Source organism: Suncus etruscus, chromosome 19, assembly GCF_024139225.1.
Source record: "Suncus etruscus isolate mSunEtr1 chromosome 19, mSunEtr1.pri.cur, whole genome shotgun sequence".
NCBI classification, from domain to species: domain Eukaryota; kingdom Metazoa; phylum Chordata; class Mammalia; order Eulipotyphla; family Soricidae; genus Suncus; species Suncus etruscus.
Genome location: NC_064866.1, coordinates 15,353,913 through 15,375,036, shown reverse-complemented (window position 1 = coordinate 15,375,036; position 21,124 = coordinate 15,353,913). Strand labels below are relative to the sequence as shown.

Genomic DNA, 21,124 nt, shown 5'->3' with positions numbered 1-21,124 from the left:
GTTTGTTCAATTTCATGAAAGAGTCTTGCCAAGATTGGCAGTAGTTCCTCTTGGAAAGTTTGATAGAATTCATTAGTGAATCCATCTGGACCTGGGCTTTTGTTTTTCGGCAGACATTTGATTACTGTTTTAATTTCATCAATGGTGATGGGGGTGTTTAGATATGCTACATCCTCTTCCTTCAACCGTGGAAGATTATAAGAGTCCAAGAATTTATCCATTTCTTCCAGGTTCTCATTTTTAGTGGCGTAGAGTTTTTCAAAGTAGTTTCTGATTACCCTTTGAATCTCTGTCATATCAGTAGTGATCTCTCCTTTTTCATTCCTGATACGAGTTATCAAGTTTCTCTCTCTCTCTTTCTTTGTTAGGTTTGCCAGTGGTCTATCAATCTTGTTTATTTTTTCAAAGAACCAACTTCTGCTTTCGTTGATCTTTCGGATTGTTTTTTGAGTTTCCACTTCGTTGATTTCTGCTCTCAGCTTTGTTATTTCCTTCTGTCTTCCTATTCTTGGGTCCTTTTGTTGAGCATTTTCTAGTTCTATTAGCTGTGTCATTAAGCTACTCAGGTAAGCTCCTTCTTCCTTCCTGATGTGTGCTTGCAAAGCTATAAATTTTCCTCTCAGTACTGCTTTTGCTGTGTCCCATAAGTTCTGAGAGTTTGTGTCTTTATTGTCATTTGTTTCCAGGAACCTTTTGATTTCCTCCTTGATTTCATCTCAGACCCACTGCTTATTGAGCATGAGGCTGTTTAACTTCCAGGTGTTAAAGTGTTTCTTCTGAGTCTCTTTGGAGTTCACAAATAATTTCAGAGCCTTGTGGTCAGCGAAGGTAGCCTGCAAAATTTCTATCCTCTTGATCTTATGGAGGTATGTTTTATGTGCCAGCATGTAGTCTATCCTGGAGAATGTCCCATGTACATTGGAGAAGAATGTGTATCCAGGTTTCTGGGGATGGAGTGTCCTATATATATCCACTAGGCCTCTTTCTTCCATTTCTCTCTTCAGGTCTAGTATATTCTTGTTGGGTTTCAGTCTGGTTGACCTGTCCAGTGTTGACAAAGCCGTCTTAAGGTCCCCCACAATTATTGTGTTGTTGTTGATATTATTTTTCAGATTTGTTAACAGTTGTATTAAATATTTTGCTGGCCCCTCATTCGGTGCATATATGTTTAGGAGAGTGAATTCTTCCTGCTCTACGTACCCCTTGATTAATATAAAATGTCCGTCTTTGTCCCTTACAACCTTCCTGAGTATAAATTTTGCATTATCTGATATTAGTATGGCCACTCCAGCGTTTTTATGGGTGTTGTTTGCTTGGATAACTTTTCTCCAGCCTTTTATTTTGAGTCTATGTTTGTTCTGACTATTCAGGTGCGTTTCTTGTAGGCAGCAGAAGGTTGGATTGAGTTTTTTGATCCATTTAGCCACTCTGTGTCTCTTAACTGGTGCATTTAGTCCATTGACGTTGAGAGAAAGAATTGTCCTGGGATTTAACGCCATCTTTATTTCAAAATTTGGTGTGTCTTTTGGGTAGTCTTGTCTTAGATTAGGTCTTTCAGTTTTTCTCTTAAGACTGGTTTTGTGTCTGTGAAGTTTCTGAGCTGTTTTTTGTCTGTGAAACCATGTATTCTTCCATCAAACCGGAAAGTGAGTTTTGCTGGGTATAGTATTCTGGGTGAAGCATTCATTTCATTCAGTCTTGTCACAATATCCCACCAGTGCTTTCTGGCATTGAGCGTTTCTGGTGACAGGTCTGCTGTAAATCTCAGGGAAGCTTGCTTGAACATGATTTCCCCTTTTGATCTTGCTGTTTTCAGAATTCTGTCTCTATCTGTGGGATTTGTCATTGTGACTAGGATGTGTCTTGGGGTGGTTTTTCTGGGGTCTCTTTTGGTTGGTACTCTTTGGGCATGCAGGATTTGATCACATATATTCTTTAGCTCTGGAAGTTTCTCTTTAATGATGTTCTTGACCATTGATTCTTCCTGGAAATTTTCTTCCTGGGTCTCTGGGACTCCAATGATTCTTAAGTTGTTTCTGTTGATCTTATCATAGACTTCTATTTTCTTCTGTTCCCATTCTTTGACTAATTTTTCCATTGTCTGCTCATTTGCTTTAAGTTTTTTGTCCAATCTCTCCTGCTGTATGGAATTGTTATGTATCTCATCTTCCACAGCACCAAGTCTATTCTCAGCTTCTGATACCCTGTCCCAGAGCTTACCCATTTTGTCATTCACTTCGTTTACTGACTTTTTCAGTCCTGTTAGTTGACATGTTATTTCAGTTTGGAGTTTTGTCATTTCTGCCTTCATATTTTCTTGGTTCTTATTAGTGTTCTGTTCAACTCGATCCATGGTTTCTTGGAGTCTGTTGAGCACCTTCCATATTGCTAGTCTAAAGTCCTTATCTGAGAGATTGATTAGTTGTTCAGTCATTATCTGGTCCTCAGAATTGTCATCTTCATTCTCTATCTCTGATGCTGGCCTGCGTTGTTTCCCCATTGTCACACTTGTATTGTGGGTTTTTCTACGTGTTGTAGTGGTATTCATTGTCTATATGATGTAGGCAGCACACTCCTCTGGCTCCTCCCTTTCTGGATGGGCTGACTTGCCTCTAAGGGAGGGGAGTCCTCCGTGGATGAAGCCTCACACTGGGTCAAATCTTAGGCCCGAGCATGCAACAGAGAAGACAGTCCAGAGAGAAATGTTTGCTTCTGTGATATAGCACCGTTCTTAGTGTGCTTTTTCCTTCTTGTTGCAATGGAGTTCTTTCCTTAGAAAGAGTGCACGGCCGTGTAGCGAAGCGGAGCGGCCGTGCTCCTCTGAGCCTCTTTTTGCCCCACTCGCAAGAGTTTCATGCAAGAGGACAGTAGACAGACATAGACAGGTCACACTCACAGTCTTTCACAGCTGAGCCCCACTGGGCCGGTGTACTTTCGCGGATTTTCCCCGCCTGGTGTCACACACAGGGAGCCAGCTTTTGCAAAGGTTAGCCGGTTTTTATGCTCTGAAGTCCCTCCCTGAAAATGGCGTCTGGGCGAGCGAGGTTTCTGGAGGCTCTTTTTGCCCCACTCGCAAGAGTTTCACACAAGAGGACAGTAGACAGACATAGACAGGTCACACTCACAGTCTTTCACAGCTGAGCCCCACTGGGCCGGTGTACTTTCGCGGATTTTCCCCGCCTGGTGTCACACACGGGGAGCCAGCTTTTGCAAAGGTTAGCCGGTTTTTATGCTCTGAAGTCCCTCCCTGAAAATGGCGTCTGGGCGAGCGAGGTTTCTGGAGGCTCTTTTTGCCCCACTCGCAAGAGTTTCACACAAGAGGACAGTAGACAGACATAGACAGGTCACACTCACAGTCTTTCACAGCTGAGCCCCACTGGGCCGGTGTACTTTCGCGGATTTTCCCCGCCTGGTGTCACACACAGGGAGCCAGCTTTTGCAAAGGTTAGCCGGTTTTTATGCTCTGAAGTCCCTCCCTGAAAATGGCGTCTGGGCGAGCGAGGTTTCTGGAGGCTCTTTTTGCCCCACTCGCAAGAGTTTCACGCAAGAGGACAGTAGACAGACATAGACAGGTCACACTCACAGTCTTTCACAGCTGAGCCCCACTGGGCCGGTGTACTTTCGCGGATTTTCCCAGCCTGGTGTCACCCACAGGGAGCCAGCTTTTGCAAAGGTTAGCCGGTTTTTATGCTCTGAAGTCCCTCCCTGAAAAAATCCCCCTAACAACTTTTAAGGTACTTATAATTTTTATTTATTATATGAAAATTAAGACAGATGCTTAATTCTACATACAAATTTCACATCATAAGGTGAGGACACTGAAAACCTAGTCCTAACATGTGTCACAGATCCATACTTGAAGAAACCATAGTCTGAAGATAGGAGTGAATATATCATATCAGCGATCTTTATTCACTATTTATGTCTGTTCACTTTATCAAGAATTTAAGCATATAAATGCTTAAGAGGAAAAGTTTAACTATTTCACATAGAGTTAAACCATTTTCTACCCATTTCAATAATTTTATTTCAAAGTATTAAAAGTAATTTTGAATAATCTATTAATAAATTCTACAGTGATAAATTATTATACCCTTTCTACTTTTGGCAAGAACGTAGTTATTGAGTGACCAAGTATTTATATAACACAAACTGCCAATCATAAAATCAGTGTTGCCTGAAGTTTTCACTACTTTTAAAAGTATATACAAAAGTCGGTATATGTATTTTAGCTATTTAGGGAATAGAGTAGTCATATATATCATATATATAAGCATATATATGTTGCATATTCAATGTGTTGGGATGAAATCAGTAAAGAGTTTCAAAGTTTTAGGGCTCATGTAAGAGAACTTTATGTAACAAACAAACATAACACTATCATCTTAGCTTGATTAATAATGGATTTAGATTGTTCAGCTGAGTATATTGTTTATAATCATATTCTTATGTAATATAGAAACCAAGCTACTAAAACAAAATGTTTATGTTACTATGTTTAATATTACCAAATGTTTAGCTAACATGAAACAAAAAATCATATATTTATTTTTTATTTCTATTTTTGAAAAATATGGAATGCTTCACGAATTTGCGTGTCATCCTTGTGCAATAGCCATGCTAATCTTCTGATTCATTCCAATTTTAGTGTATGTCCTGCTGAAGCGAGTACAAAATCTTATATTTAATTGTAAGTCAGCTATACCTTTTATTTCTTCTTTAAATATGGAAGACTATAAGGGATGCTGAAGACAAAAATTGGGTCAGCCTCATGCAAAGCAAACACCTTACTCATTGGACAATTTCTCCAGCCCCAAGTGGTTCTTTAAAGAATTTGCCTTTCTTGTCCTCAGGGGCTCCTAAGATCATTATGTTTGTCCATTTGAGCGAGAAAATCATGATCATGAGTTCATAGCATAGAGAGTTCTCACAATCTGAGCAAAGTCAGTACAACTTATCTATATATAATGAAATAGCATGTAATTAACCACAGTGGAGCTCTTCCTTATAGCATCTTTTCATTTCTGCTTGAAAAACATCACACACAGTCTTACTTCATGACATATATTCATTTTGCCTACTTAAAAACTTCTTACAATGAAATGATGCAATGTTCATTCAACATCTTCAGTTTGTGAAATTTGTTCAAGTTGGTGCGTATTTTATTTATATTGCTTATTTTTATTGCACCATTATATGTGCATGCTACAATTAAATTGCCTATTTGATGTGAAAGTAACTTGAACATTTTCAGATTTTAGTTATATAAGTAATGCTACCAGAGTACTTTATTATATATGACTTTTCATGTACATGTTGTGCCTGTGCATATGATTTTCATGGATAATACTTAAGAGTAGAATTATTGATTGTAAGGCATAGTGTGATATAACCTACCTAATACTATTAGTTTCAAAAGTTGATGTGCCACTTAATCAGCAGATTATGAGAATTCTAATTTCCCAATTCTTTTTTGTCTTGTTTTGTTTTGGAGCCACACTCAGTGAAGCTCAGGGGCTACTTCTGGCTATGCGCTCAGAAATAACACCTTGCTTTGAGGGACCATATGGGACACTGGGGATTGAACCCAGGTGTCAGCTGCATGCAAGGCAAACGCCCTACCTCTGCACAATCGCTCCTACCCCTAATTTTCCAATTCTTAACAAATTAGTTCTTTATTCCAATGATCATACAGAGGAATTTCATTGTGATCTTTTATTACACTTCCTTGATATATACTAAAAATGAATATCTCTTCCTATATCCATAGCATTTTTAGATCTCTCTTCTTTATATTTTGTCACACCAAGATATGCTCAGAGATCTTTTTTTGTTTGTTTGTTTGTTTTTTTGGTCACACCCACCAGTGTTCAGGGGTTACTCCTGGCTCTATGCTCAGAAATCGCTCCTAGCAGTCTAGGGGGATCATATGGGATGCTAGGACTCAAACCACCGTCCTTTTGCATGCAAGGCAAACACCCTATCTCCATGCAATCTTTCTGGCCCCCAGAGATCATTCTTGGTGTACTAAATGCACTATTAGGCAGTAACTATTAAGGTACATCTTGGATAATCCTTCTGAGCATATCAAGTAAGAAATAAGAATGCCAGCCAGAAAAGCAAAGTTAAAGCATTAAGGCATGAAAAAAATAATTGGGTTATACAATAATGGTAAACAGTTAGTTATGTAATAAAAGACACAGAATTCCTGTACTTATTTTTCTTTTGACTTCTCTGAGTGTACACCTGAAGCATAAGACAGAAGGACTGTTATAAGAAATTAGAGTTTTTATATGTGTATGCTAATACCACACCAGCTAAAATAAGCAAGAATTATAGAAAGAAACAAAAAAATGTCACTATCTATAAAATTCCTCATGCTACTCAACATGACCTATATTATTGATCAGTGTCTCTAGATCTACCAGTAATCATGTAGTATGCTGAATACGGTTGGTTAGTCATTCATTTGATGAATATTCAAATTTCTCACAAGTATCTTCTAGAACAAGTTATGAGTGGGTAAGGAGTCCATCTTGCTAGTTGTCAGGCTGTGTCAATGATTCTATCTAGAAAGAGAGGTAATGTTAAAATTGTGATAATTTGGGAAGAGTTAAATAGGAACTGCTTACAAGATGGAGTGTAATATCTTGAGAAATAATAAGAGGAGAGAGTGAGTCCCAGAAACCAAGAGGACATATGTCTCTCACAGGAGCTAAGACATTTGACTTGGGTGTTGAATGCAACTTGCCTAAGATAAAACTGCAGCAAAGAATTTGGGAATAAATACAACAATAGCATTCTTGTCTCTCTCTCCCTCTTTTTCTCACTCCACCCCCTTTCCTTCTTTCATATTGATCATCTTGGTCATATTTGATGGGAAAACAAAGGATATTGGTGTCTTCCACCAGTGCATAGGCTGGGTCTAGAAATGATAGATATTGAATGATACAGTTAGCACACAGACCTCACCAAGGAAAAGGGTCAATCCATTTCCCCAAAGAAAAATTATACCTTCTTTCACTTGACAGAAGCATAAGAAGTCTACATGGCAGCATCTAGAATTTAAATTTGGTCAGAGGTTAGCAAGACTGTGTTCATCCCAAGGCAAAACAGAAGGTACAAAGAGATTTTGTGTTCATGTCTTTTGGTTTTGCTTCCCCAGGTGTAGCCTGTCCTTCAGTTATTCTCACAGAAAACACAAAGGCTAGTGTTAATATTAGCATTGTCCCAGTTACATGCAGAAAAAAGTCCTAAGCCACAAGGAAATAATTATAAACAAAGCCCAGTTAATTATACAAGACATTCTTGGCTGCTCTAATTAAGGCACAGTTCAATAGTATGAGCTGGTGTTTTTTTTCTTTTAATTGTGAATAGATTTAGTAAGAGCATGTCTGGTGAACCAATAATGAGATCAGTGTCTTAGAAAGAACCAGATTTTAAAAATTATTCACTAGTCATGTGTTTTCTGCTGCCTAATATAACCCCTTCCTTCCAATGAATGTAAATAGGAGGATGTGGATTTGCTTTCCGAGTCTGAAGCCCAAATTATAGAAAACCATGAACCACATATTTTATCTAGTGGAAAGGGTCTGAAGAATGAAGTTTAATTCCATTGGGGTAGTATTTCTGTTGGCTTTTGTAACTTTTCTTCAAAGGAAATTTCCGTGTTTTATAGGTTCGGTTACCATGTTATTTATGTGCAAGCCCATTCTCCTTCCTTCCTTCCTTCCTTCCTTCCTTCCTTCCTTCCTTCCTTCCTTCCTTCCTTCCTTCCTTCCTTCCTTCCTTCTTTCCTTCCTTCCTTTCTTCCTTCCACCCTTCCTTCCTTCCATCCTTCCTTCCTTCCTTCCTCCTTCCTTCCTTCCATTCCTTTCCTTCCTTCCTTCCTTCCTTCCTTCCTTCCTTCCTTCCTTCCTTCCTTCCTTCCATCCATCCTTTCTTTCTCCTTTCTTCCTTCTGTTCCTTGCTCCTTCCTCCCTTTCTTCCTTCCTCCTTCCTTCCTTCCTTCCTTCCTTCCTTCCTTCCTTCCTTCCTTCCTTTCTTCTTTCCTTCTTTCCTTCCTTCCTTGCTCCTTCCTCCTTCCTTCCTTTCTTCTTTCCTTCTTTCCTTCCTTCCTTGCTTCCTTCCTTCTTTCCTTCCCTCCTTCCTACTTTTCTTATTCCTTCCTTTCTTCCTTCCCTCCTTCCTTCTTTCCCTCTACTCTCACTGTTCTCTCTGCTGTTTTCTTTCTTCTTTCTTCTTCTTCTTCTTCTTTCTTTCTTTCTTTCTTTCTTTCTTTCTTTCTTTCTTTCTTTCTTTCTTTCTTTCTTTCTTTCTTTCTTTCTCTCTTTCTCTCTCTCTCTCTCTTTCTTTCTTTCTTTCTTTCTTTCTTTCTTTCTTTCTTTCTTTCTTTCTTTCTTTCTTTCTTTCTTTCTTTCTTTCTCTTTCTTTCTTTCTTTCTTTCTTTCTTTCTTTCTTTCTTTCTTTCTTTCTTTCTTTCTTTCTTTCTTTTTCTTTCTTTCTTTCTTTCTTTCTTTCTTTCTTTCTTTCTTTCTTTCTTTCTTTCTTTCTTTCTTTCTTTCTTTCTTTCTTTCTTTCTTTCTTTCTTTCTTTCTTTCTTTCTTTCTTTCTTTCTTTCTTTCTTTCTTTCTTTCTTTCTTTCTTTCTTTCTTTCTTTCTTTCTTTCTTTCTTTCTTTCTTTCTCTTTCTTTATTTATCCTTCTCTTTCAAGTCGGATTATATTCTGGCAAGGCAATATCTGTTCAGGTCCACAGTGGATAGTACAGTCAGTAAGTTGCTTGCATTGCACATTGCTGATACATGTTCTATCCCCAACCTCTCACATAGTCACCTACCCACTGCCAGGAATTATTCATGCCTTAATGCAAAGTCTTGTAACCCCTGAGCATCTCCAGATGTGTCCCCAAAGCACAAAACAAAAGAAACCCATGTTCTTGGGACTGGAGGCATAGAATAGAGGTTAATGTTAATCTCCTGTACACATTGGCTTCAGTTTTCAGAGTGATCCCTTAGAACAGGGCCAGAGCCAGAAAAGATCCCTGATCTCAAAGACAGAAATAATTCTTGAGAATTGATACATTTATTTTCAAAAAACAAAACAAAACAAAATATAAATATCTGTTTTATTCCTTTATATAATTTTTAGTGCAGCAAAATAATTTTTTTGTTTCTTTGTTTTTTGGGGGGTCGTACCTAGCAGTGCTCAGGGATGACTCCTGGATCTGCACTTCACCATCACTCCTGGCAGGCTCTTGGGGATCATTAGATATTGGTTATTGGAGATCAAACATGAATCTGCTATATGCAAAGAAGGTAAGTGCCCTCGTGGCTGCTCTGTGCTATCACTTTGGCTATCACATTTGCTATCACTTTAGCTCTAGCAAATACATTTTGTTTGTTTGTTTTTTGGGGGGCCACACCCAGTGATGCTCAGGGGTTACTCTTGGATATGCACTCAGAAATCATTCCTAGCTTGGGGGACCATTTGGGATGCCAGGGGATCAAACCATGGTCTTTCCTAGGCTAGCGCAGGCAAGGCAGATGCCTTACTTCTTGTGCCACTGCTCTGACCCATAGCAAAAAGATTTTTTTATTGAAGAAATTTAGTAACATGTGAGGAGAGAAAAAGGGAGAGCCATTTAAGAGAACACAGCCTTCTCTAGGGAAAAAAGCCTAATACAGTTCTTTATGATTTCAGGAAAGAAGCTTACCTCACTAGAAGTCTTAAACTATAAATTATTAATGGTATATTTCTCATGGAACATAGAAAATATGCAAGTCAAGAATTTATTTTGTTTTTAAAATTAAATGAAAGCATATCTGAAAGACAATCCCACTGTATGACTGTATAACACAAGGATAGGGTAGAATCTCCTCTTGATATTATCCCTCTGATGTTATCTACTTACTAAGATTTTTTGGACCATACCCCCAAAACAGGCTTTTTTTTCTGCTTCTATATATTCAGTCTTTACTATTGGCTTTGTGCTCAAATATCACTCTTGGAGAAACTTGGGTAACTCTATATAATGTCACAGCCCACTGGGTGGGACTTGTACAAGACAAGCAACTTATAGCACTGCTGAAATATTCTTCTGGTCTTCCTTCTAGGTTCTTCAATAAAATCACCTACATATTTTTTATCTTCTAAATGGTTTCATTGTTTATTTAGGTTACCAAAGGTTGTGTGTGTTCATGTGTGTGAGTGCATGAGAGAGAGAGAGAGAGTGAGAGAGAGAGTGACAGAGAAAGAGTAATGTTATTGAAATAAAATGTGTGCAAAAAGAATGGCAAGAGTATTTAAATATACTATACTTAAAGTTAACTTCATATTATGATTTTTAGAGGGAATTTTTACTCAATTTGAATTTCCTATTTTTAAATTGTTCTGAATATTCTATAAGTAAACAAATGGTTGGGCATTATGCAGTAAGAATGGTTTATGCTAAATAGGATAACCACTAATTTGTTACTAGAATTTCTAATGTGAAAATTCCACTCAGAAGATAATGGTAAATAATAAATATTTATTTAATAAAATTCAATTGATTTTCTCACAAAGCCAAAATTCTTCAACTTACATTTTGCTATAGCTATTTTCAGTAAGATTCTTATCAATTAGGATCTCTTTTCAAGTTGCTACTGGTATTACCTTGAAATATTATGTATTTGTTCTATTAACATTATGAATTGGAAGTGAACAGAATTTGCTATAAATGCATTTATGTGTTCTATATCCCCTTCCCCTTGTTTTCTGTTTTATAATGATGACAGAGGTAGAATTGTACACTTGATTGTATTCCTACAATACTAAACCATGGTGCTTGTATTTGTATTTTCTGTTTTTCTGTCACACACTGTAGGTGATATCCCTGGGATCCCAAATGGCAGAGATGTGAAAATCATACTCTGCATTTGAGAATTAAACATGGTCCCAAGCCTATAAGGCAGGTGGTCTGCCACTGAGCTGTCCCTAGGCTCCATAGAATGTATTTTTTGAGAGATTACCTCTCACAAAATGAGTAGATTCATGGAGATGAGTTAGAAATGCCAAATCTCCGATCAAAATAGCCAGTATTCTGGTATACTTGCTCAGTGCCAAATTGCTCTAAAACCTCTCTATACCTAATTTTCTTCATTGCTTTAAAGAATCCTATATGGAAGTTTGTTGCTATCTCTTATTTCACTAATGGGAAAAATAAATTTAAATTGACAATTTAATAAAGTCTGTGGGGCAAAACCCTCTATGCTGGGCTGACCAGGTGTAAAATAATGGAACCCTGAACCAGGGTCATTATATAAAGAATGGAGATAATATAAGGTTTCACGAACTATTTATTACACCCTTACCTTTCCTCTGTTGATGTTGTTGGAATGTATTTTGGTTACAGTTTACTAGGTAATGGCATTCATGAAGTGGGGTTGAACCCTTTAATTGCATTCATCACTTGTTCACTGGGACTCCCATATATGCCTGAATTGCTTTCTGTAATTTTAGTTTTAGTACTTGTTGGGGGATGACTGCATTATTCATGGTGCTCTATATTCTTCTGGCTATGGTATGGTAGGAAGTCACTTTCTGCACCAGAAATCTTAAAAAGCAGAGCTGCCAGGCACAATTGAGCTGCCAATCGCCCACTCAGTGCATGCAGGAGCACTGTATTAACTTTATTGTTTTATGCCTGCAGTGGAGGCATTTAGCTAGGGAACTCCTTCTTCATAAACTATTCAATAGGAAAACTCTTGGTTATATCTTGTGATATAAACAATGAGGGTAAACAAGTATAGATTGGGGTGATTTGCAGTGTTCTTTTTTGAGAAAAAGATTATACCATTTATCAAATAGAGTACTGTGATGGGTCCAATAAGAGAAGGGAAAGATAGTGGTTGCTTTAGTTTGGAAAAATTAATTGTAATCTATTAATGGGATATCCAGAAAGATAAATTTAATAGACAGTTGGATATATCAGGATAAAAATTAGGCAAGAGGTAAAAATTGGTAAAAATCAATAATATGATTTAAAAATGCAATGGATGCAATTATACATAGTACAGGAATAGAACAAGTATTTCATCTTTAAAAGAGATAAGCAGAAAAAAGATTCAGAATTTCAGTGGGCATTACAAAAAGATGAGTTGATTATAGGCAATAGAAAAAATTAAGGAAGACTATCAACAGCATAAAGTACTGTAAAAAGATTTAATAAATATTTTATGGTTACAGATTACTGAAACAAATAGTCAAAGTTTAATAATGACAATACAGTAGGGTAATGACCTTTGTCATTTAAATAAAACAACTCAGTTATCACAAAATATTTTCTCTAATTGTTAATTTAGATATAACTAGTCAATTTTATGATCTAACCATTTCTCAGCATAGTAATACACCTATTTTAACTAATGTCTCAAAAAATGATACTCTCTTAGCCCTTAATCATTTATCCCATATATAACAAACATCATTACAAACTCAAATTCCAATAATATGGCTCCTCTCATATAGAGGTAGAATGAAATATACTGTTCCTGGTGTACAACTAGTTCATTAAAATATTTCAACTCTGGAAGAGAGAGCACAACATATTTGATGAACAACATGCAAATAATTCGTGGGCAAATCATGCAAAAGAAAATTAAAATGGAAGTATCTACTCAAATTAGAAAGGTGTGGATTGTTGATTATCTTTGCAAAGTGTGGTAGAAAATTCTTTAAGATGCTGGAGAAATAGTATGAGGCATTTTACCACAATCAAGTTAAACAGATTAGGGCCTTCAATTTTCATTTGGGTAGGATGGTCTCAAAAAATTAGACGAAAAAATACAAACAAAGGACTATATGAGCTTTGAGGTCACCTGGGAAGTCTTGAGAAATAAAAGGCTGGCTATATTTTTTATATAAACTCCTGATTCCCAATATATGAGTCATTTTTTAAGAAGATGGAGAATTAAGAACATAGTAAGCACATCAAAATTCAAAAAGTACATAAAAGACAGAGTCATGACTGGAAGTACTCATAAGAACATATGCACTATCCATGAAGAAACCAGAGTCAACCATATACCAGCAAAATACTTAACTCTGTAAATCTTCCAAGCCTTTCAAACTGGAGTGTTAGCACAGTGGTAGGGTATGACCCATGTGGCTGACCCATGATGGACCTGGGTTCGACCTCTGGCATCCCATAGAGTCCCCTGAGCCAGGAGTGATTTCTGAGAGTACAGCCAGGGGTAACCCCTGAGCACTGCTGGGTGTGGCCCACAAAACAAAACAAACATAAAAAAACATCAAATGTGTGAGTATTCCACACTCTTATTGAGAATAATCACAGATTTGAGATGAAGTTACTCTGGTTGTGACTTGAGTAAATTAAAATCAATAATAAGTGACTCTTTTTCCTGTGTCTATTGACTTAAGAGAAATGTCTGTTTAGAAGGGCAGATTATTTTCAAAACCCCAATTCCTCATTTTAGTTTACTTATCTGAGAATATATACATTATTTTTAAGTAATTTTCTTATTTAAACAACTTTATTAGATACATGATTGTGTTTGGGTTTCAGTTATGTAAAGAACCACCCATCACCAGTGCAACATTCCCATAACCAATGTTCCAAATCTCCCTCCTCCCCACACAACCCCCGCCTGTACTCTAGACAGGCTTTCTATTTCCCTCGTACATTCTCATTATTAGGATAGTTCAAAATGTAGTTATTTCTCTAACTAAACTCATTCCTGTTTGTGTTGAGCTTCATGAGGTGAGCTGGAACTTCCAGCTCTTTTCTCTTTTGTGTCTGAAAGTTACTATTACAAGAATGTCTTTCATTTTTCTTAAAACCCATAGAAGAGTGAGACAATTCTGTGTCTTTCTCTCTCTCTCTCTCTCTGTCTTATTTCACTCAGCATAATATATTCCATGAACATCCATGTATAGGAAAATTTCATGACTTCATCTCTCCTGACAGCTGCATAATATTCCATTGTTTTTCCACAGTTTCTTTAGCCATTCATTTGTTGAAGGGTATCTTGGCTGTTTCCAGAGTCTTGCTATGGTAAATAGTGCTGCAATGAATATAGGTGTAAGGAAGGGATTTTTTGTATTGTATTTTAAGTTCCTAGGGTATATTCCTAGGAGTGGTATAGCTGGGTCATATGGAAGCTAGATTTCCAGTTTTTGGAGGAATCTCCATATTGCTTTCCATAAAGGTTGAACTAGAGAGCATTCCCACCAGCAGTGGATAAGAGTTCCTTTCTCTCCACATCCCCGCCAACACTGCTTGTTCTCATTCTTTGTGATGTGTGCCAATCTCTGTGGTATGAGGTGGTATCTCATAGTTGTTTTGATTTGCATTTCCCTGATGATTAGTGATATGGAGCATTTTTTCATGTGTCTTTTGACCATTTGTATTTCTTCTTTGTCAAAGTGTCTATCCATTTCTTCTCCCCAATTTTTGATGGGTTTAGACTTTTTTTCTTGTAAAGTTCTGTCAGTGCCTTGTATATTTTGGAGATTAGCCCCTTTTCTGATGGGTATTTGGTAAATAGTTTCTCCCACACAGTGGGGGGCTCTTGTATCCTGGGCGCTATTTATTTTAAGGTGCAGTAGCTTCTAAGTTTAATATATTCCCATCTGTTAATCTCTGCTTTTACTTGCTTGGAGAGTGCAGTTTCCTCTTTGAAGATGCCTTTAGTCTGAATGTCCTCGAGTGTTTTACCTATGTGTTTTTCTCTATATCTTATGGTTTCGGGTCTGATATTGAGGTCTTTCATCCATTTGAATTTAACCTTCATACATGATGTTAGCTGGGGGTCTAAGTTCAATTTTTTGCAAGTGGCTAGCCACTTGCCAACACCACTTGTTGAAGAGGCTTTCTTTGCTCCATTTATCAAAAATTAGGTGATTGTATGTCTGGGGAACATTCTCTGAGTATTCAAGCCTATTCCACTGATCTGAGGGCCTGTCTTTATTCAAATACCATGCTGTTTTGATAACTATTGCTTTGTAGTACAGTTTTAAGTTGGGGAAAGTAATTACTCCCATATTCTTTTTCCCAATGATTACTTTAGGGTGTTTTTTGTTCCAAATGAATTTCAAAAAGTGCCTGATCCACTTCTTTGAAGAATGTCAGGGTATCTTTAGTGGGATCACATTAAATCTGTACAATGCTTTGGGGATTATTGCCATTTTAATGATGTTATTCCTGCCAATCCATGAGCAGGGTATGTGCTTCCATTTTCACGTGTCCTCTCTTATTGCTTGGAGCAGATTTTTATAGTTTTCTTTGTATAGGTCCTTCACATTTTTTGTCATGTTGAGTCCAAGATATTTGAGTTTGTGTGGCACTATTGTGAATGGGGTTGTTTTCTTAATGTCCATTTCTTCCTTATTACTATTGGTGTATAGAAAGGCCATTGATTTATGTGTGTTAATTTTGTAGCCTGCAACCTTGCTATATGAGTCTATTGTTTCTAGAAACTTTCATAGAGACTTTAGAGTTATCTAGGTAAAGTATCATGTCATCTGCAAACAGCGAGAGCTTGACATCCTCCTTTCCTATCTGGATTCCTTTGATATTTTTTTCTTGCCTAATCGCTATAGCAAGTACTTCCAGTGATATGTTGAATAGGAGTAGTGAGAGAGGACAGGCTTGTCTTGTGGCAGGATTTAGAGGAAAGGCTTTCAGTTTTTCTCTATTGAGGACAATATTTGCCTCTGGCTTGTAGTATATGGCTTTAACTATATTGAGAAATGTTCCTTCCATTCCCATCTTGCTGAGAGTTTTGATTAAGAATGGGTGTTGGACATTATAAAATGCTTTCTCTGCGTCTATTGATATGATCATGTGTTTTCTATTTTTCTTGTTGTTGATGTTGTGTATTATGTTGATAAATTTACAGATGTTTAACCAGGCTTGCATTCCTGGGATGAAACCTTCTTGATTGTAGTGAATGATCTTCTTAATTAGGCATTGAATCCTATTTGCCAGGATTTTGTTGAGGATCTTTGCGTCTGTATTCATCAGCGATATTGGTCTGTAATTTTCTTTTTTGGTAGCATATCTGTCTGGTTTAGGTATCAAGGTGATGTTGTCTTCATAAAAGCTATTTGGAAGTGTTGCTGTTTTTTCGGTTTAATGAAAAAGTGTTGCCAGGATTGGTAGTAGTTCCTCTTGAAAGGTTTGAAAGAATTCATTAGTAAATCCATTAGGGCCTGGGCTTTTGTTTTTGGGCAGACATTTGATTACTGTCTTAATTTTCTATAGTGATGGGTGTGTTTAGATATGCTACATCCTCTTGATTTAACCATGGAAGATTATAAGAGTCCAAAAATTTAGCCATTTCTTCCAGGTTTTCATTTTTAGTGGCATAGAGTTTCTCAAAGTAGTTTCTTATTACCCTTTGAATCTCTACCATATCAGTAGTGATCTCTCCTTTTTCGTTCCTAATACGAGTTATCAAGTTTCTCTCTCTCTTTCTTTGTTAATTTTGTCAGTGGTTTATCAATCTTGTTTATTTTTTCAAAGAACCAACTTCTGCTTTTGTTGATCTTTTGAATTGTTTTTTTATTTTTTGGGTTCCACTTCATTGATTTCTGCTCTCAGCTTTGTTATTTCCTTCTGTCTCCCTATTTTTGGGTCCTTTTGTTGAGTACTTTCTAATTCTATGAGCTGCGTCATTAAGCTATTCAGGTATGCCCTTCTTCTTTCCTGATATGTGCTTGCAAAGCTATAAATTTTCCTCTCAGTACTGCTTTTGCTGTGTCCCATAGGTTCTGATAGTCTGTGTCTCCATTGTCATTTGTTTTCAGGAAGGTTTTGACTTCCTTTTTGATTTCATCTCGGACCCACTGGTTATTCAGTATTAGGCTGTTTAACTTCCAGGTATTAAAGTTTTTCTTCTGTGTCCATTTGTAGTTCACATATAATTTCAGGGTCTTGTGGTCAGCATAGGTAGCCTGCAAAATTTCTATCCTCTTGATATTATGGAGGTATGTTTTATGTGCTATTATGTAGTCTATCCTGGAGATGTCCCATGTACATTAGAGAAGAATGTGTATTCAGGCTTCTGGGGAGTGTCCTGTATATATCTACTAGGCCACTTTCTTCCATTTCTCTTTTCAGGTCTAGTATATTCTGTTTGGTTTAAGTCTGGTTGACCTGTCAAGTGTTGATAATGCCGTGTTGAGGTCTCCCACAATTATTGTGTTGTTATTGATATTTTTAAGATTTGTCAACAAATTTTTTTAAATATTTTGCTGGCCCCTCATTCAGTGCATATATGTTTTGGAGAGTGATTTCTTCCTGCTGTATGTATCCCTTGATTAATACAAAATGTACACCTTTGTCTTTTACAACTTTCCTAAGTATAAAGTTTGCATCATCTGATATTAGTATGGCCACTACAGCTTTTTTATGGGTGTTGTTTGCTTGGATGAATTTTCTCCAGCCTTTTATTATGAATCTATGTTTGTTCTCACTATTCAAGTGTGTTTCTTGTAGGCAGCAGAAAGTTGGATTGAGCTTTTAGATCCATTTAGCCACTCTGTGTCTCTTAACTGGTGCATTTAGTCCATTGACATTGAGAGAAAGAATTGTCCTGGGAGTTAGTGTCATCTTTATATCGAAATTTGGTGTGTCTGTTGGTCAGTCTTGTCTTAAATTAGGCCGTTCAGTTTTTCTTTTAAGACTGGTTTTGAGTCTGTAAAGTTTCTAAGCTGTTGTTTGTCTGTGAAACCATGTATTGTTCCTTCAAACCTGAAAGTCAGTTTCTCTGGGTGCAGTATTCTAGGCAAAGCATTTATTTCATTAAGTTTTGTCACTATGTCCCATCACTGCCTTCTGGCCTTGATGTCTCCGGTGATAGGTCTGCAGTAAATCTCAAGGATGTTCCCTTGAATGTAACTTCTCTTTTCGATCATGCTGCTTTCAGAATTCTGTCTCTATCTGTGGGATTCGTCATTGTGATTAGGATGTGTCTCGGGGTGTTTTTTCTGGGGTCTCTTTTAGTTGGTACTCTTCGGCATGCAGGATTTGATCACATTTTTCTTTAGCTCTGGTAGTTTCTATTTAATGATGTTCTTGACCGTTGATTATTTCTGGAAATTTTCTTCCTGGGTCTCTGGGACTCCAATGATTCTTAAGTTGTTTCTGTTGAGCTTATCATAGACTTCTATTTTCATCTGTTCCCATTCTTTGAGTAATTTTTCCATTGTTTGATCATTTGCTTTAAGGCTTTTTTCCAATTTCTTCTGCTGTATGGAATTGTTTTTCATCTCATCTTCCAATATACTAATTCTATCCTCAGTTGCTGTTAACCTGTGGGAAAGCTCAACCATATTTTTTTTCAATTCATCTACTGAGTTTTTCAGACCTGATATTTGACCTGAAATTTCAGTTTGGAGTTTTCTGATTTCTATCTTCATATTGTCTTAATTTTTATTAGTGTTCTCTTCTATACTTTCTTTGAGTTCTTTGAACATCTTCTATATTGCGACTCTAAACTCCTTATCTGAGAGACTGACTAGTTGGTTGGTCATGTTCAAGTCATCAGAGTTGCCATTGTCATTCTCTATGTCTGGTGCTGGCCTGCTTTGTTTCCACATTGTCACACTTGTATTGTGCATTTTTCTACATGTTGTGGTTGTATTAATTGGCTAAATGATGTGCACAGCTGCGAAGCAGAAAGGCCACGCTCCTCTGGCTCCTCCCTTTCTGGGTGTGTAATCTCACCTCCAGGGAAGGCTCCAGGGAAGGTGATCTGTCCACCAATGAGCCACACATGTATGAAATTAGGCCAAAAAATGCTGCACAGCACAGAAGATAGGCAGATAGGGGTGCTGGCATCTGAGTTCCAGCAGAGTTCAGTGGCCTCCCCTTTCTGGGCATGTAATCTCATCTCCAAGGAAGGCTCCAGGGAAGGCGATTCGTCCGCAGATGAACCACACACAGGATGAAATCAGGACAAAAATGCAGCACAGCACAGAAGACAGGCAGATAGGAGTGCTGGCATCTGATTTCCAGCAGAGTTCAGTGGCCTCCCCTTTCTGGGCTTGTAAACTCACCTCCAGGGAAGGCTCCAGGGAAGGCGAGCTGTCAGCATATAAGCAACACACAGAATGAAATCAGGCCGAAAATGCAGCACAGCACAGAAGACAGGCAGATAGGGGTGCTGCCATCTGAGTTTCCATAAATCCTTTAGAACTTTAATCCTAGTCTAAAATGGGTAATCCTTTCAGATGGTTGGGGCTTCCCATCTTTTTACTGACAAAGGTGAAAGAGCTTGAGGCCTCCAAAACCTTCATTGTGATTTCCAGGGTCACCCAGAAAATTGACATTCACCTCTAAAGCAGGCAGGATCACTGGCAGGAACACTGATGAACTCCAGTCTCAGGCAGCTGAAAACAGCATGACCCAAGATAGCTTCTGCACCCTTCTGACTCCTGGCAGAAACCAGCAGGAATCAGTGTGTATATGTCCTGACCCACCTCTTAAGCAGGCAGGATGGCTGGCTGGAACGCAGATGAAATCTAGTCTCAGGCAGCTCTGAAGCAGGCAGGATCATTGGCAGGCATGCTGGCAGGGGCGATACTATCTATGATCACGAAGGTGGTTTCCCCAGGGCGAGGCTACCCATTGCACTCCGGGTGTGCTGACCTCTGTGATTTCTCCAAATGTGGGAAACTCCACTGCGTAATTTGTGGTAGTGGGGGACTGCATTCGCCCTTTCCCCATGCAGTACTCAGCTATTTATTCAATACTAGATATCAGTAGTCGGTAACCTGTGGCTCGCGAGCACTTTTAATTTGGCTCTTCTTTGTGTCGGTTGGCCACTCCAGGATTCAGGACTCTGCCGAGAATATATATTATTATAACTCCAATTAAAACTTTATAGTCTAGAAACCCAACTTAGACTCAAGATCTCCATATTTTGAACTCAGTTTTAGTATTACTGTTCAGTATCAGAATGCCCAGGCATGTTAGTATTGTATTATAGGAGGCAAATACATTTTTTTGTTTGAATGTTTATTAACGGGTAGTGGGTCATTATTGGCACCATTAATATTTTTAAGTATACGATAACTATACAGAAAAAAAACAAGAATTTTTTTCTATAAATAGTTTAGTAAATATTTTTTACTGTGGGCCCTGGGTTCTGATCAAGGAGGGACACCATTTTGTAAAGTACCACATGTTGTCCTAAGTTCCCATTAACAAAGCCTTGAGACACTGGCCATACTGGGTAGTTTATCTGGAAAGTACACAAAAAAGCAAAGAAGAGGTATTCCTAGAAACAGCCACTTATTTTAAAGATTATCAGAAGCTCGAATTTCCTTATTCCCTCACTATATAAACTGGTTTGTGACCTTGGTAGGAGTCCTCCTCTGGGAGATGGCTTCAGCAGGCAGCATGGGGTATGTGGCTAACAGAATAAAGTTTGGTTTTGCTTTACTCCAATTATGTGGTCTAGTCCTTTGATTCTGGACCACACAATCCAGTATGAAAATAAGAAATTATGAAAGTACACATCTCAAGAGGAGAGATGCAGACAAAGTGTGGTCCAAGAGTTTTTGCCCAGAAAACACATGTGCACATTTCCTTTGTTCTAAGTTGACTTTTATAAGCATATCCCAATATGCCCCTAGTGGTGCTTTCCATCTAGGTAAGAATCTTGTTGTTAGGATGGTTGCCAGAGAACTTCTTTTATATTTTTATCCTGGCTTTTGTTCTTGCTAGAACTTCTTCCTGTAGGTGGTCCTGTTTTCCCTGACCTTTAGTGGTACCTGGTGAAACTCTTACAATGACAAAGTAGCTCTTTCAAATTTTTTTATCTTAGTTTCATTACATCTCAAGAATTTATTTTCTTGGAGAGAGGCTATTTCCCCACCTTCCTGCTTCATTATCATCATCATCATCATTAATATTGTTATTATTTTGGAAACTTAAGGTAGAAACTATGCTTTACAAGAATTTTCTTGTTCTTAACAGTTCTCTCTTGGCACCTGGAGTCTCAACAGTCTGACAACCATAATAATTAATTACAAATTTTTCATACTTGCCTGGATATTAAGCAGGTGATAACTAGCACTCTGGTAACTAGCAGTTTGGTGCAAATTATAGATGCA

The 21,124-nt window shown here is 37.7% G+C and overlaps 2 non-coding genes across 2 annotated transcripts; one reads left to right on the top strand and one right to left on the bottom strand.

Moving 5' to 3' along the window:
• Window positions 1-4,567: 4,567 nt before the first annotated feature.
• On the bottom strand, window positions 4,568-4,672 carry LOC125997724 (U6 spliceosomal RNA). Its single transcript, XR_007491754.1, has one exon. It is a non-coding gene; the product is annotated as a U6 spliceosomal RNA (small nuclear RNA).
• Window positions 4,673-19,571: 14,899 nt separating this feature from the next.
• Window positions 19,572-19,733, top strand: LOC125997840 (U1 spliceosomal RNA). Its single transcript, XR_007491845.1, has one exon. It is a non-coding gene; the product is annotated as a U1 spliceosomal RNA (small nuclear RNA).
• The last annotated feature ends 1,391 nt before the right edge of the window (window positions 19,734-21,124 follow it).